General features: G+C 38.9%; 1 long non-coding RNA gene across 1 annotated transcript in view; it reads left to right on the top strand.

Annotated features, from left to right (window-relative positions):
- Nucleotides 1-12323, top strand: part of LOC108409958 (uncharacterized) — a 59607-nt gene extending 47284 nt beyond the window's left edge. The window contains exon 5 of the long non-coding RNA XR_012129405.1: nucleotides 10373-12323. This is a non-coding gene — a long non-coding RNA (uncharacterized lncRNA). The remainder of the gene's footprint in view (nucleotides 1-10372) is intronic.
- Nucleotides 12324-13791: the final 1468 nt, after the last annotated feature.

The raw sequence follows: 13791 nt of genomic DNA, 5'->3' as shown, positions 1-13791 counted from the left end.
AAATGAAATGTCCAGAAACCATCCCCTCAGTATTCTAAGTAAAGTTGGCCTTGAGGAACGTCCTTGGCTTTGTCAGGGCTTAAGGAACATGAAGAGCGTTGGGAAATTCTTCCGAGATTTAAAAGAACAGGAACACTGTGCTATAAAACTTAAGGCACTCAGTATTTTTTTCAGAAGCATTTCCTCATACGGAAAAGGAAATGTAATTTAACTTGCATGATTTTTTTTGTCAACTCTGGTTTGTTTTGGTTCTTTTTCATTTATTAATTTTCTTGGAAGGTTTTGGCTCTTGTGCCCTTGGACTAAGCCCTGAAGAGCTCTGAGCTCCACAGCCCTCGACTTGTGAAATGGTGTAAGGAAATTGCATCACTCCTGGAATAGATGAGAGTATACCTCTTACTTTTAAAAAGTGTCTGAGTGTTTTAATATTAAAAAGCTAAACTTTTTAAATATAAAAATGTTTTTAATATAAAAAGTTGTCCCCTCCCCCCTTACCCACAGGGGAGACTTTCCAAGATCCCCAGTGGATGCCTGAAACTGCAGGTAATGCTGAACCCAAGTTACACTATGTTTTTCCCTTTACATAGGTACGTGCACCTATGATGACGCTTAATTTGTAAAATAGGCACAGTAGGAGGTGAACAACAACTGATAATAAAATAGAACAATTATAACAATATACTGTAACAAGAGTTATGTGAATCTGGTCTCTCTCTCAAACGCTGTTGTGGTATACGCAGCCTTCTTGTATGAGAGATGATAAAATGCCTATGTGATGAGGTGAAGTGAGGTGAATGACGTAGCCATGGTGAGGAAAAGCGTTAGGTTACCATTGACCTTCTGATAATTCGTCAGGAGGGTCATCTGCTTCCAGACCGTGGTTGACCGCAATAACAATAAAATCATGGAAAACGAAACTGCTGATAGCGGGGGACTACAGTACTTCAAACTCCAGAGAGCAGCTGGAGAGAATCAGAGCGGGGCTGACGAGGCAGCTGCACTTCGAAACTTCGAGGGGGCTCTGCAGGCTTGCCCCGCAGCCCCCAGTCCAGGGCCGGCTCCTCACGTGACTTCTAGAGCACTGCTTTTACTCCACCCTCTCTGCTCCTCTGCAACCCCTTTCCTTGACCTGGCCCTGAAACGCAGGGATTCTCCAAATTTCTACCTTCACCCTCTTTGCTTCTTGCCTAACCCATGCGGCAGACTTTTTCACTCCAGAGCTTCCAAACACAGTTTCTGAATACCAATCGGACATCTATGCCTGAGTGCCCCATGGGTATCTCAAGCCCAGCGCCTCCCGGCTTTAGTATGTCTTCCAACCTTCCACCAAAATACCTTCCCCCTGGACTCCTTATAATAACCAACGGAGTCCACTCCTCATAATCTATGAAACTAGAAATGCTTTCATCTCCTTTAACTCCCACCTCCAATCAATAACTAGGTCTTGTGAATACTATGTCAAAGGACTTCATCTCGTTCACTTACTAGCCATTTCGGTCTGTACCATACCTAAAATGCCAGTTGTTTTCCTAAAATACAAATTTAATAGTAATAATCATACTAATAATACTAATAATAATAATATAATACTGATCACTTGCTGAAAAAGCAATGGCTCCTACAGCATAGTCTGGCTGCAGCCTCACTTTCTGGCTGCACCACTCCCCTCCCTGCACTGTAATTCATATTTGCTATTTTTGGCTCATCAAGCACACCATGAACTTCCATGGGCCCATATTGTTTGTCCTCTTATAATGTCCTTCCTTCCTTTCCTGCTTGTTCAATTTACACCAATCCTTTAAGGTCTAGCTCCAATACAAATACATGATATAATAGGTTTAGAACATAATAGGGCTCTAATAAATATTTTGAGGGCTGAATTAAGTGACCAAGAAAATACAGAAACCTCATGTACAAATAATAGGATTAGCTAATTTTATTAGCTGAGAAATAAAATTGAATTTCACCTCAGTGTAAAGTTTACTGTCTATGATCCTTCTCCTTCCCCCAGGTCCCTGCACTGGTTTGGCCTGCCTTGAGCAATCCATCCCTAGATCTCTACTTAAATTAGGTAATTTCCATATTACTAAAGATAATATTGAAGCAAACATATTTCATGGGCAGCTTTTTCAAGTATATCTGTAGTATACACTCCTAGTACCAACACTGCTGAATAAAAAGAAACATGAATTGAAAAGTTTGATACATGTTGCCAAAATATACCAGGTATCCTTATAGCAAAGGTGTATGAAATGTCTGATTTCCATGCCTTTAGCAAAGGTAAGTATCATTAAACTTAGATTTTTGCCCATTTTATAGATTAAAAAATATTATTTTGGTTTACGTTTCCTTAATCATTAATGATGTTGAGCTTTTTTCAGATGTGTATTGGACTTTTGTATCTATTTTTCTGCCTTCCCTATTCATGTCCCTTGTCAATATTTTATTGGGCTGGTCATCTTTTTCTTTATTGATATTACCTGTTCCTTGTAAATTTAGAAACTTTGCCCTGTAATATGGTGGTAGATAATAGTCCAAGTTTATCAGTTAGCTTTTGATTTTGTTCATTATTACTTTTTATTGCATAGAAATTTAAAATTTTTTTGTAGTCCAGTTTATCAATCTTCTTTATGCCTCTAAGTGTGTGTCATTCTCAGAAAAATCTTCTCCATTCTATGATTATAAATGTATGAACCCAGTTTTCTTCAAGTGTTATTAAAGTTTATTTTTTAGAGTTTAAATCCTTGGCCTATATGACATTTACTTTGGTGTAAAGAGTAAGATGGATATTTGTCTTAATTTTCCCCACAAGTGGTTCCTAGTTACACCAGTTTCACTTATTGAATGATTTTTTTTCTTCAGTGGTCTGAAATGTAGCTTTTATGCTAAATTCTTGTATATAGTTAGGTGTATTTCTAAATTCTGTACAATTTAATTAGAGAAACTTTATGGTCCCCTAAACCACTAGTTTAGGAGATCCAGCATGAGATCGGTATTAATTTGGATCCAGATCTATTAACAGGTGTAAACTTCACGGTCACAAAATTCAGGTATGAAAAGGTATACCTTTATTTAGCTAGAACTGAACCTAATTTAACCCTTGAGCTCCTGTGTCTGTTCTGTGGGATAACGATTCAACCAATTCAAGGTATCTCTGTTTTCCATGGGTGATGCCTAAAATGTTTTCAATTCCTCTTTCCCTATGTTCTGGGGGTTGAGGATGATGACAGCTTCTTTCTTATCCAACATTTGGTAAAGGGGGGATTGATAGCCACCTTCCTCTCCTGTCTTCTCCTGGCATCTGTGAGATGTGACTCAGTCTGTCTGGCCCTTATCACCATGCACTGGCAGCTGCTTATGCCCCTTCCAGGCATCTTCCCTGCCCTAGGCCTCTCTTAGCTTGGTAAAGTCCTTCAGGTGGTGGCCTGGGAACGCCTGGCTGCTTTCCGTCCACCACCCTGAGGTGCTGAGCGCCTGTGAAGCTGTGCTCACGCCCATCCACCTGGACATCTCTCAGCCTTTGCCATGTCTTGGCTCCAGCCTCATGTTGGATAGGGGCTTCTCCAAGAGGCTTTCTGTGTCTTTAGGGTACACCCTGAGAAGAGAGGTGGATGTTTCCTGTGCTCTCAGGTTCTCCTAAAATCCCATCTGGGACTTAGAGGTCCTCACTCTCGCATCATTGATTTGAACCTGGGATGAGACTCTTTTCTCAGGAATTCATATGAATTAATCATTGTTTTACTCTCTTTTCCAAATCATCTTCTTTCCTCCAACCTGTGAAATTTTCCTTTGGTGCAGGAGTGGACAGTGGCTGTGGGGGGAGGAGGAAAATGGCTTATTCATCACTCTGAAATCTTTCCAACTCCACCGTTTATAGCACAAACTTTGGTGATAGTATAAATTTTTTGTTTAGACCTTTGGATCCTGATATTCAAAGCCAAGCTATTGGACCCAAAACAATCTTTTGCCTCTCAAAATCCCAATTCATACAAATAAAAATATTTTGGCTTTTAATAAGATCATCTCTGCTATGAATTTTAAGAGCCTATTTTGCAACTCATGACCAAGCTGATTCTTTCTTCTTGCTAAATCAGGAAGAGTAATGGGAATGAAGAAGTCCAGCGGGAAGAATGCTTAGGAGAGGCTTTTATTAATATCTCAGAAAAGTGTCTGCAACACCAAGTCCTTGATCTGACACCTCGACCCCTATCTCCATCCCTGTGATCACTCTATTACCTATGAGATCTATTTCAAGTAACTGCTCTCTAGTCCTCCTGTTCCTATCCTCTGTTCTTGCTTAGTTCCTACTGTCCTTTGAGCTGGAGTTTTTCTGCCTGCCTTGCCTTATTACTAATCATTCCAGAGACCAGAGGCTCAGAAATGTTTGGCTGAGCCATTATTTTGATTGCAGAGTTGACTACCTTTCAAACTTTCACCTACTCCTGCTGTAGTTCTTCATCTGCCTCCTGTTGCCGCTGCTGTATCTTCCTAGATCACCCAGCCCCTCTGCCTGACAGGAGGGCAGACAGAGTATTCTAGTGTGGGAGGCAGGGGTGCGGGGTGGGAAGAGGGGTGCAGGAGGCAATATGAGAGAGGACACCAGGGAGAGTTATTGCCACAGAGGCTGCGTGGGCAGAAGGTGGTCACCAGGAATGAAGCATCATAGTATTGCCCATGAGTCCAGACTAGCTTAAAAGCGTTAGTCTGTGATTCATTATAGATTATTACTTTGATGTATTTCTGTAGTTAGTGGTCCTTTTTCATGACATCAACCTTTGCTCTCCCATTTCATCTCCTACTCCTGAAGATTCTTCAGGTCTAACTCTGAATATTTAGTCATCAAGGGATCTTACTAACTTCCTCTCAGGGGGTCAGGAGGTAGCCACCATTTTTTTTGTGTGTGTGTGTCATGAGTAGCTATATCTAATTCTCCAGAATTGTATAAATGGTTGGATCTTTAAAAACCATTCTCTGATCACTTGTTTATGCTTTTCTCTTATTTGTTATTCAGTAAAAGGCCTTTAATGCAAGTTTTTATTTTGAAGCAATAATTAGGAAAGAAAGCACTGTGTGTGAGGGTTGGAGATTGCAAATAGCAGTTTTCTTCCTCAGACCAAAATACGTTGCTAAACAGGCGAGTTCAACTGGATCCAATTTCTCCAAAATAGTAATATTCTCTTTCCCAAATTCTGTCTCATGATATCTGTTAGGAAAATTTTGTCTTTTTGCTAAGTCTAGGTTTTAATTTTTTTTGTGTGTGGCTCAGCTGCTTCTTTGGTTCAAAACAAAGTCAAACAAACCTGGAGTAGAACCTTTAAGCAAATGAGCTCCCACAATGAAAGAACATGGAAATGGCTTGAAATCCCCGAATCGCTGCAAATGGCTCTGTAGTTTGTTGCTCCTAATTAAACTTCCTGGTATGTTTGCACAGGATGCTTTCCACATTCGTCAATCTTTAAGTAATCCAGGAACTCTTAGAGCCTGATAAAGTAAAGGGCTTAGGTGGGAACTTTTCAGATACGAGGACAATACAGGATATGTCTGTCTGTTAACTGGATAGTATCCTTTTCCTAGTCAAAAAAGTTGGTCTCTGACTTGGAGAATAGTGGCCATTATTCAAGATGACTTTGGTGGGAGGAAATAACAGCTCGGGGACCTCTGTTTCTGTCATCGTAACAAACTAGATGCCCTGAAAAACCCCTCAAACCAAAATGCCTAGAAATGATGGATCAAATATAACTGATAGTCTTTTAAGTATTGAGCTCTCAAGAAAATAGAAACTTCCAGACATCAAAAGTGGTGAGGTGATGCTGATTCCAACCCCAACTCTGCTTCAGGACATTTGGTTGCCTTGGTAATCAAGAGGTTTGGGTTTCTGACACGCGGGGACAGGAAGCAAGACCTTGAATCATGCAAAGTGGGAAAGTAGAACCAAGACTCTGCATAACTGTTAGCACCTCAAAGGGCTCTGCCACCAGAAAAAAGATGCCCAAGCAAAGGAAATAACAAGAGACATTGTCTGTTTCATCTGGGCTCTGGGTAGAAAACAAGAATTCAGATCTGCCCATATGTGGTTTTGAGATTTAAATTTTTTTTCCATTTCTAAAAGGCTTTATTCAGATTAATTAACTGGTAACGAGTGATCAAACTAGTTAGGTATACATATGTATGAAATGTAAACTCACAGGTATACAACCTGCTGTTAAGACTTTCTCCTGTCTCTCAAAGCAATAGAATGTTGATTCAAGAATTATGTCATATTGTACAATCTTGTTTAAAACAGAGTGTGCTATTTAATTTTAAAAAGTCTTACTCAGCTGCTTACCCATGCTATAGTGCTATTTGAATTCAAGATTTAAATTTCTGCAGAAGCCCTGGACCCCATCCTTATTTCATAGGACATAAAATACCACGAGGTGCTCTGTAGGGTCTAATTTACCTCCTGTCTCCTCATCCCTGAACCTTCCAAAAGGATGAAAAATAGTAATTTATGAGCACTTTCTAACATGAAACCACTTTGTAAATATTAAAAGGTAAATCAAATTCATTTGTTCCACAACCATATGAAATGAACAACATTTTCATTAAGGTAGGAAATTAAAAATCTCGGGAAACCCACACATCCTAGTATGGCTGAAGCAGAGTTACTAGAATTCCAGAAAAAGGAGAACCCGTCAGGGGGTGAAAAGAGGTCTCTGAGGAACACAGAGAGGCACCTCCATCTGCCTACCAGGTCCCCCAGGTAGCACGCCAAGCTAACATGGATACTGCTTTACCTCTCTAGCCCTACCTTTTACCTTTCTAATAGAGGGGAACGAGACAAAAGTGACTAGTGCAGCACTGTAACACCTACAGACATCTATGCTCCCATTGGCCACAGATTTTTTTTTTTTTAGAGGGCATCTCTCATATTTATTGATCAAATGGTTGTTAACAACAATAAAATTCTGTATAGGGGAGTCAGTGCTCAATGCACAATCATTAATCCACCCCAAGCCTAATTCTTATCAGTCTCCAATCTTCTGAAGCATAACGAACAAGTTCTTACATGGTGAACAAATTCTTACATAGTGAATAAGTTCTTACATGGTGAACGGTACAAGGGCAGTCATCACAGAAACTTTCGGTTTTGATCACGCATTATGAACTATAAACAATCAGGTCAAATATGAATATTCGTTTGATTTTTATACTTGATTTATATGTGGATTCCACATTTCTCCCTTTATTATTATTATTATTATTATTTTTAATAAAATGCTGAAGTGGTAGGTAGATGCAAGATAAAGGTAGAAAACATAGTTTAGTGTTGTAAGAGAGCAAATGTAGATGATCAAGTGTGTGCCTGTAGACTATGTGTTAATCCAAGCTAGACAAGGGCAATAAAACATCCACGGATGCAGAAGATTTCTCTGAAAACAGAGGGGGTGAGGTTCTAAGCCTCACCTCTGTTGATCCTGAATTTCTCACCTGATGGCCCCCCTGTGACTGTGCCTGTCTTAGGTTGTTCCTCCCTTGAGGAACCTTACTTGTCTCTGGCTAACCAGTCATCTTCCGGGGCCATACAGGGAGATGTGAAGTTGGTAAGTGAGAGAGAAGCCATATTGTTTGAAAAGGTTAGCTTTTTACTTCTTTGCAGTTTTATGCCCTGTGGCTTCTATGCCCAGCATTTGTCCTGAGGTATCTTAACCACTTGGAGGAATTATGATACTCAGTAAATTCGATATGAGGCATGCATTCTATTTAAGGGTTGTAATTAGGAAGGAAGAAGAAAAGCTATAGAGGTAGCAGAAGGAAGAAAACATGGGAGGATTGATTATTTCTTTGACGTATCTTCTTGTAGAGTAACTTAAGCATGTATAGGTTTTAAACTACTAATTAAATTGCACACACACACTAACATAATAGGAATACAGTTACATAACCAAAGCAGATCTATAATTACCAGCCATCTCCAGTGAAGCCAAGAAAACCAGTTAGGCACCCTAGGCATTTGTGAAAATTTGTCTATGATATGATGGGTATTGTCCAACTGTACTTGAACAGTCTGAGAGAAATCAGACAAATTAAAACAAACCGAGATTTAAATTTATACAACCTGAGTGTCAGAAACCCCAAGCATGATATTAACACAAAGTGGTTCTAGTTTCTAACATCCGTGCCACCTAGTAAAAGGCAAAATGCAAACACCTCTTCTGGCACCTCTCCTTGCCCTGCTCTCCCCCTTGACATCCCCATGAGATTGTTTTGGCTGTCTCCCCACTGAAGGCAGCCCAGGGAAGGCTGGAGTGCCATGACTCCATGTTGTGGATGGGGAAGAAGGGGGCAGGGGTGCACACAGGCTTCTCATTCCCAGACTCAAGGATAGGAATCCCCACCCAAAGGGCCAGATCCCAGGCTTCCCTTTTCTCCACAAAGAAATCTCTTCAGTTCCCAGGGATCCAGGTTAAGGGCAGAAGCCCAGGACTCAAAGTGGGGGTCAGTCACTACCCTGGGCACTAGCACTGTAAAGCGACAGTTTGGTCTCCCCGCTGTCTCCCCTCCTCTGCCCAGCAGGGACAAGGCTCCCAGGAGACAGGGACCTCTAGGAAATCCTGCTTCTTGTTCAGATTAAGTCCTTCCTGCTGCAGGCCCAAGCTCACTCTTCCTCTCCAATTCCAGAATGGAGGGGAGGACAGGTAATTTAAAGATATGTATATTCAAAACAACAGTATAAATCCCATAAATAAATCCCAACAACATAAACTTACAAGCCAAAATCATAGACATATGAGGAAATAAGCTACTAAGACTGAAAGTTAATAGAAACAAGAAACAGTGTGATCAGAGCCCCCCAAAGATCAGAAAATGAGAATATTGAATGTGAGAAGTTTTAGATATTTAAGGCAGTGGAATTAAATGAAACTGAACAATAAGACAAAGGAATTAGACACTATATAAAAATACCCAGAAGACACAAAAAAGAATGACATAGAAACATTGGAAATGAAAATATAACAACTGAAACAAAAACGTGGTGTATGCAGTAAGCAGCAGGGCAGACAGTTAGAGAAAGAATGAGTGACCTGAGAGCTGAATCTCAAGAGATTATCTATAACATAGTATGAAGAGAAAAAAAATGAAATGTAAATTAAAACATATGGAAGATAATGTGTAGGGCAAACACACGTTTAGAAGGTATTTCATTCCATTCTTAGGTGCTTTATCCCAAAGTCACGAAAATATATGACACACATAAAACATTTGTACAAGAATGTCCATAGTAGTCTTGCAATAACACAAGACTGGAAACAACTCAAATATCCATCTGCTGGAGAATGGATAGACAAATTTTGGTATATTTTTACAATGGAATTGAACTCAACATTAAAAAGGGATGAACTACTGATACATATAACCACGTGGATGGATCTCAAAAACATGTTGAAAGGAAGAGCTAGACATAAAGGAATACATGCTCTATGATCCCATTTATGAGAAGTCATAGGAAGGATAAACTAACTTTTGGAGGTTGCCTCTACAGAGGAGCATGAGGAACTTTTTGGGGTGATGTAATATTCCAAATCTTGATCTGGATGTTGACAGCATGGGCTTATACATTTGTTAAACTGCATAAACTGTACACTTATGTAAGTATGGAAATTATATCTCAATAAAAAAATTGAAAACCTAAATCTGAAAAAAAGAAGAGAAACCGACTAGGATGTCTGCCTAGAGAATGTAAATTAAAAAGAATTAACGTGGAAAGACAAGCAAGTTAGAAGAAGGTGCAAAAAACTATAAACAGGATTTTCAATGAGGACAGTATCTGTAGAGCCAATAAATACATGACAGTGTGTAATTTCACCAATAATTAGAGAAATACAAACTGACACAACACCACTTTGACACCTATTAGATATAAAAAAATTTTAATCTGAAACAATTCCAAAACGCTGACAAGGATATAAGCAATGGGCATTCTCATACACTGCAAATGGGAGTTTAAATTGATACAACATTTTACAGAATAATTTGGAAAATACTTAGTAAAGGTAAGTTATAATCTAACAATTTCAGTCTTGGGTATAGCCTATGTCATCAATTATTAAGTGCTCTGATCCCAGTGCCCCTTTAAACCTTTAAAAATTATTGAGGATACCAAAAAAGCTTTTGTTTATGTGAGTTATATTTATTGATGCTTACTGTGTTACAAAAAAAATTGAGAAATTAAAAAATACATTTATTAAGTCATTTAAAAAGAAATAACACAAACTCATTACATGTTCACATGAATAATATATTTTTATAAAATGATTTTATTTTCCAAAACAAAAATTTTAGTGGGAAGAGTGGTATTATTTTACATTTCTGCAAATATCTTTATGTCTAGCTTAACAGAAGACAGCTGGAGTCTGTTTCTGCATTCACTCTATTGCGGTGTATTGCTTTGATTGAAGTATATGACGAAAGAAGACTCACACAGATATGGAATCAGCGAAGGGAGGAGTATTTTAATGGCCTTTTCTATCCTTTGATACTGTACTGAAATCTCAACAAGTGATAGTTTCTTAAAGGTTAGTTGAAATCTGAAATTTGAAACTGTGTTAATGAACTTTTTTTACTCTGTTAAATTAAAATCTATGGTTTAAATTACACTTTGATTGGACTTTTAATTCATGCATCATTTTGTAACATTTTGCATTGGCTATTCAGAAAACATTGGTTTACTGAATTTACGGATTTTCCAAATGTTGATATATTTAACTACATTATACAATATCAAAAAATCACCACCTATCTCATCAGAGAACTCTTGACATATTGAGAAGCTGTCCAGCTCACAGTTGGCTTCAAGCTTTTAAAAATTCTAAATTTTGCTTGAAAGCTCACATTATTAATTTTTTGAGAAAATGTCTGCCAAATACTCAGGAATGAAATAATCAGTTTGCCTGCCATCATTTTTTTTTTCTTAAATGATGTTTCATGAAAAAAAGTTGGTAGTTCATCTTGCAACTTAAACAATTGTACAAGTGTTTTTCCTTAAGACCCTATTGTGTTTCGGCAGGCAACAGAAGTCCTTTGTGCTGGCTTCCCATTTTGACATACAGCATGTTAAGTAGAAAAGTGTGTAAGTGTTGAATCTGAATAAAACTAATATTCTTCAGTGATTTCTTTTAACCCCCAACATGCAGTGGTAAAGAATATAATGATATTAGTACAGTTTGGTGCCATTCCATTATTTGTATAAGGCACCAGCAGTTTTGCCTATCAATGCTTTTACACATCAGTGCAAATGTCAACACAATGAGAAAGGTCAATATGTCTTTGTATTATTATGAAAATGGTTTTGACTTCCTAGATTGCATGAAAGGGTCTCGGGCCTGTGGGCGGGGAGGGGGGTCTGTGGATCATACTCTGAGACTCAGTGGCCAAAGAAATATTTGATCTTGCACATTTTTTTTTTGTCATTGCTGTAAAGGAGTGCAGAGAGCATTAAGAGTCAGGAAAAAGAACTAATAAAACAGCTAAACCTTAACAGCAGACCATTCTGGAATAGTAAGAGATTCAATGTCTAAACTTAGAGAGAGACCAGATCAAAGGAAGAGAGAGCTAGAGGCCAGCCAAGGGCTATTTGAATCCTAGTTTACTAAATCCCCATGGTTTACAACCCTGATATCCACCCTGGCAGGGCCCTTGCTTATTTTTATACTGCTTCTCACTTTAGGTCCCTGTATCTTAAACCGGCTAATAGCCTTTGTTAGGGAAAGAGTGAGTGCTGTTCAGGTGCTAATGCTGAGACCGCAGTATCATTCACTCACACAGCAGGAAGAAACAAACATTCCATGATTGGAATGGTCAAAGGAAAGTGGGGAAATGTAGAATCTAAGCATTAGTAAGATTAGTAAATTAGCATAAGCATAGCCATCTTAGAAACTTAGAAACAATTTCTGAGAGTGTGACTCAGAGGAAAGGAAAAAAACAAAAAAAACAAACCCTGGGCCTGGGTAAGGCCTTGAAAAACAAGTTAATCATGAGCACCGGGTGGTGGGCAGCTGTGACCCTTGGTCAGCTAACCTTGGTCAGTAAATCTTACATACCAAGCTTATCGTGCAGAACCTCTCTAACCATTGAGGAGTAGTCTTACCCTGCCCTTGCTTAACCCCAGGATATATGTCTTGCAAGAATAATGTATAGTTATAGAAAATTGCTATGAGTTAAGTGCTTTGAAATTGCTATATAAACCCTTGGCTCTGAGTGCTCGGGGTCCTTGTTGAGACCCGCTGCATCGGGCTGACTTGGACCTCAGCTAGCTAGCTGAATAAAGACTTTGCTTGAATTTACATCTCTATGCCTGTGTAGTTTGTTCTCTGGGGAAGCCTCTGAAGCCTGGACCCTAACAATTGCAAAGACCAGAAACAACCATCACCCAGAAAATGGATAAAAAAGTGGAATGATATGCAGGAGAATAATATACAGCACTGAAATTCAGCTCGAGATATGTTTAGATAAAGCTCACAAATATGAGACTTAAAAATAGAGAAAGATTCATGCAGAATGACAACATTTATGTAAATATATATAAAATATACTATGTATTTTGTTGTGATATATGTGTGTGTGTGTGTGTGTGTGTGTGGGTATGTAAGGAGGAGGAGACACATAGAGAACCTCCAGTGCATTTGCAATGCTTTTTTTCTTAAGCTGTAATTGTAAGAGATTAAATACATTAGTCTTCATAGCTATTTCTATTTTAAAGAATTTCATAATAAATGGAGGCTTATCTGCAGTCATATTCAGTCATATTCTTTCAGATACTTACTATGGAGTTAAGCAGTCAAATAGGTGAAATATTATTACTAAAACTTCAGAAAAGTCAAGACTAACTTCACAGTAGCTGTGATTCTCCTTAGTAACACCCCAAAATTATTCAGCTGTATGTGTCTGCTTAAAGAGAATGACCACCCAAATTCATGACTTAGATACTTGCAGATCACCCCCAAGTCATCCATTCTCACTGACAGGAACCCTCTCTCGACCCCTCCTTCCAGCTGCGCAGGGACGCCGCGTGTGTCTGCTCCCACAGGGCCCTGCGCCATCCCTTTTGGCTCTTAATGTCGCAGCATTCTCAGCCCGAAGAGCTCTGCGTGCATCTGTTATTTGACTTCCATCTTCAGGGGACTCCTTGCCCTCTTGAACTCTGTAAACAACTGGAGTGGACATGCTTTGCTGTTACCATCACTGTAACCTCCGCAGCCTCTGAACTTTTCCCTCCCCCATAGCCCCAAGGCCTCTCGTTTAGGGTGGTTTGAAATTTAAAACAAACTGGCTGGGCTTAGTTCTAGGTGACAGAGAACAAAATAAACATGGTTTTCATAATGACTTTCCATTTTGGGAGACAACCTTACGTTTTTCTCAGGGGCTTTTATCAGAAACACCACAGAGACCCTCACAACTCTGTGCCTTTTTGAAGCAGACATCCTAAACATGGAAATATGATATAAATAAATAATAGGAACGCCTGACCCCATTGGGAAAGGTTGCTTGAAGGTTGTACAGTCTATTCTCTCATCTCTGAAATGGATTCCTGACTTAATTATGTCTTCCAGGGGCTCTCTGTCTGGGTCACATAGTTCTGAGCCCTCATTCAATTTACTTTCATTTGTTTTACCTACTAGTGTTGGAATATACACTGTGGAATTTTATTTTTAGAAAATGATAATGATCAATCTATTAACCAATATTCTTTCAAAAATAATCCCTTGTTGTTCACTGGATCTCCTATAGACCCTTTTGTTCTTTCCACTTTTT

This window comes from Manis javanica, chromosome 3 (genome assembly GCF_040802235.1).
Source record: "Manis javanica isolate MJ-LG chromosome 3, MJ_LKY, whole genome shotgun sequence".
In the NCBI taxonomy this organism is placed as follows: domain Eukaryota; kingdom Metazoa; phylum Chordata; class Mammalia; order Pholidota; family Manidae; genus Manis; species Manis javanica.
This window is presented reverse-complemented; position numbering and strand designations above follow the sequence as displayed.